The following is a 4130-nucleotide window of genomic DNA, read 5'->3' as shown; positions in this document are numbered from 1 at the left end:
CGTTCGAGTGCCGGCGACCGCCGCCCGTCTCGGCCCGGCCCTGGAGAAACCCCTCTTGGAGCCCTCGCTCCAGTCGGCAACGGCCACCGGAGCCTGCGGGCAAGCAGCGGCTTCGCGCGGCTTCTGGCAGTCGGAAGCGCCGTGCGCGATAGGTAGGAGGCAGAACGGCCACGGCCACAGCCGCCGTGCAACGCCCGAGTCTGCCGGCTGAACCGCGAGTAGCTGCAGCGGTTCGATGGCGCTGGTCCGCGAGCGCCAGCCCTCTGCCCTAGTATACGGACAGCGAGGTCCCCGGCCCCGGCGGGCTCGAAGAGAACCGTCTTCCCCCAGCGGGGAGGCGCGCGAGCGCCGCCGACTCTTACCATGACGTAACTGGAGGCAGCGCAAAGCAGCGACCCCTTCGGCAGCTCCGAAGAAGAACCGGGCAAGACGTCTACCTGCCAGAACCGCGGTGGAGCCAAAGTCCCGCCGGAGCGAGGTAGACGAGGCATCCCTTTCCGCCGGCAGCTCCGGCGGCCACATCGGGCACACCGGACCCGGCGGACGGTAAAACGGGTAGACCTGGCCTCCCTGCCGGCAGAACGGGTAGACGAGGCCTCCCTGCCTGGAACCGGGTAGACCTGGCATCCCTGCCGGAAGCGGGTAGACCTGGCATCCCTGCCGGTAAAACGGGTAGACCTGGCCTCCCTGCCGGCAGAACGGGTAGACGAGGCCTCCCTGCCTGGAACCGGGTAGACCTGGCATCCCTGCCGGAAGCGGGTAGACCTGGTCTCCCTGCCGCCAAAACGGGTAGACCTGGCCTCCCTGCCGGCAGAACGGGTAGACCTGGCATCCCTGCCGGCAAAACGGGTAGACCTGGTCTCCCTGCCGGTAAAACGGGTAGACCTGTTCTCCCTGCAGGTAAAACGGGTAGACCTGGCCTCCCTGCCGGTAAAACGGGTAGACCTGGCCTCCCTGCCGGCAGAACGGGTAGACCTGGCATCCCTGCCGGCAAAACGGGTAGACCTGGTCTCCCTGCCGGTAAAACGGGTAGACCTGGTCTCCCTGCAGGTAAAACGGGTAGACCTGTTATCCCTGCCGGCAAAACGGGTAGACCTGGTCTCCCTGCAGCCAGAACGGGTAGACCTGGCATCCCTGCCGGTAAAACGGGTAGACCTGGTCTCCCTGCCGGCAAAAAGGGTAGACCTGTTCTCCCTGCCGCCAGAACGGGTAGACCTGGCCTCCCTGCCGGTAAAACGGGTAGACCTGGTCTCCGTGCAGGTAAAACGGGTAGACCTGGCATCCCTGCCGGCAGAACGGGTAGACCTGGTCTCCCTGCCGCCAGAACGGGTAGACCTGGCATCCCTGCCGGCAAAACGGGTAGACCTGGTCTCCCTGCCGGTAAAACGGGTAGACCTGGCCTCCCTGCAGGTAAAACGGGTAGACCTGTTATCCCTGCCGGCAAAACGGGTAGACCTGGCATCCCTGCCGGCAAAACGGGGAGACCTGGTCTCCCTGCCGGTAAATGGGTAGACCTGGTCTCCCTGCCGCTAGAACGGGTAGACCTGGCCTCCCTGCCGGCAGAACGGGTAGACCTGGCCTCCCTGCCGGTAAAACGGGTAGACCTGGCATCCCTGCAGGTAAAACGGGTAGACCTGGCATCCCTGCCGGCAAAACGGGTAGACCTGGTCTCCCTGCCGGTAAAACGGGTAGACCTGTTCTCCCTGCAGGTAAAACGGGTAGACCTGTTCTCCCTGCCGCCAGAACGGGTAGACCTGGCATCCCTGCCGGCAAAACGGGTAGACCTGGTCTCCCTGCCGGCAAAAAGGGTAGACCTGTTCTCCCTGCCGCCAGAACGGGTAGACCTGGCCTCCCTGCCGGTAAAACGGGTAGACCTGGTCTCCGTGCAGGTAAAACGGGTAGACCTGGCATCCCTGCCGGCAGAACGGGTAGACCTGGTCTCCCTGCCGCCAGAACGGGTAGACCTGGCATCCCTGCCGGCAAAACGGGTAGACCTGGTCTCCCTGCCGGTAAAACGGGTAGACCTGGCCTCCCTGCAGGTAAAACGGGTAGACCTGTTATCCCTGCCGGCAAAACGGGTAGACCTGGCATCCCTGCCGGCAAAACGGGTAGACCTGGTCTCCCTGCCGGTAAATGGGTAGACCTGGTCTCCCTGCCGCTAGAACGGGTAGACCTGGCCTCCCTGCCGGCAGAACGGGTAGACCTGGCCTCCCTGCCGGTAAAACGGGTAGACCTGGCATCCCTGCAGGTAAAACGGGTTGACCTGGCATCCCTGCCGGCAAAACGGGTAGACCTGGTCTCCCTGCCGGTAAAACGGGTAGACCTGTTCTCCCTGCAGGTAAAACGGGTAGACCTGTTCTCCCTGCCGCCAGAACGGGTAGACCTGGCATCCCTGCCGGCAAAACGGGTAGACCTGGTCTCCCTGCCGGTAAATGGGTAGACCTGGTCTCCCTGCAGGTAAATCGGGTAGACCTGTTATCCCTGCCGGCAAAACGGGTAGACCTGGTCTCCCTGCAGCCAGAACGGGTAGACCTGGTCTCCCTGCCGGCAAAACGGGTAGACCTGGTCTCCCTGCCGGCAGAACGGGTAGACCTGGTCTCCCTGCCGGTAAATGGGTAGACCTGGTCTCCCTGCCGGCAATATGGGTAGACCTGGCCTCCCTGCAGCCAGAACGGGTAGACCTGGCATCCCTGCCGGTAAATGGGTAGACCTGGCATCCCTGCCGGTAAAACGGGTAGACCTGGCATCCCTGCCGGCAATACGGGTAGACCTGGTCTCCCTGCCGCTAGAACGGGTAGACCTGGCATCCCTGCCGGTAAAACGGGTAGACCTGGCCTCCCTGCCGGCAATACGGGTAGACCTGGCCTCCCTGCCGGTAAAACGGGTAGACCTGGCATCCCTGCCGGCAGAACGGGTAGACCTGGTCTCCCTGCCGCCAGAACGGGTAGACCTGGCCTCCCTGCAGGTAAAACGGGTAGACCTGGCCTCCCTGCCGGCAGAAGGGGTAGACCTGGCCTCCCTGCCGGCAGAAGGGGTAGACCTGTCCTCCCTGCGGACAGAGCGGGTCGCCCGTGCTGGAGGCCCGTATGCAGGGGTGCCTGCACGGGGTGGGAAGGGCCGGCGGCGGGCTGCCTGTGCTCTCTCAGCCGGGGCGGCGGTGGGGGGGCTTGCGGGGGGTGGCTGGGGTCGGCAGGCCGGCCCTGCCGGAGGCCCGTATGCAGGGGTGCCTGCACGGGGTGGGAAGGGGCGGCGGCGGGGTGCCTGTGCTCTCTCAGCCGGGGCGGCGGTGGGGGGGCTTGTGGGGGGTGGCTGGGGGCGGCAGGCCGGCCGTGCCGGAGGCCCGTATGCAGGGGTGCCTGCACGGGGTGGGAAGGGGCGGCGGCGGGGTGCCTGTGCTGTCTCAGCCGGGGCGGCGGTGGGGGGGCTTGTGGGGGGTGGCTGGGGGCGGCAGGCCGGCCCTGCCGGAGGCCCCTATGCAGGGGTGCCTGCACGGGGTGGGAAGGGCCGGCGGCGGGCTGCCTGTGCTCTCTCAGCCGGGGCGGCGGTGGGGGGGCTTGTGGGGGGTGGCTGGGGGCGGCAGGCCGGCCGTGCCGGAGGCCCGTATGCAGGGGTGCCTGCACGGGGTGGGAAGGGGCGGCGGCGGGCTGCCTGTGCTGTCTCAGCCGGGGCGGCGGTGGGGGGGCTTGTGGGGGGTGGCTGGGGGCGGCAGGCCGGCCCGGCCGGAGGCCCGTATGCAGGGGTGCCTGCACGGGGTAGGAAGGGCCGGCGGCGGGGTGCCTGTGCTCTCTCAGCCGAGGCGGCGGTGGGGGGGCTTGTGGGGGGTGGCTGGGGGCGGCAGGCCGGCCCTGCCGGAGGCCCGTATGCAGGGGTGCCTGCACGGGGTGGGAAGGGGCAGCGGCGGGCTGCCTCTGCTGTCTCAGCCGGGGCGGCGGTGGGGGGGCCTGCGGCGGGTGGCTGGGGGCGGCAGGCCGGCCCTGCCGGAGGCCCGTATGCAGGGGTGCCTGCACGGGGTGGGAAGGGCCGGCGGCGGGCTGCCTGTGCTCTCTCAGCCGGGGCGGCGGTGGGGGGGCTTGCGGAGGGGTGGCTGGGGTCGGCAGGCCGGCCCTGCCGGAGGCCCGTATGCAGGGGTG

This window comes from Opisthocomus hoazin, unplaced genomic scaffold (assembly GCF_030867145.1).
Source record: "Opisthocomus hoazin isolate bOpiHoa1 unplaced genomic scaffold, bOpiHoa1.hap1 HAP1_SCAFFOLD_84, whole genome shotgun sequence".
Classification (NCBI taxonomy): domain Eukaryota; kingdom Metazoa; phylum Chordata; class Aves; order Opisthocomiformes; family Opisthocomidae; genus Opisthocomus; species Opisthocomus hoazin.
Note: the sequence above shows the minus strand (reverse complement) of the source record.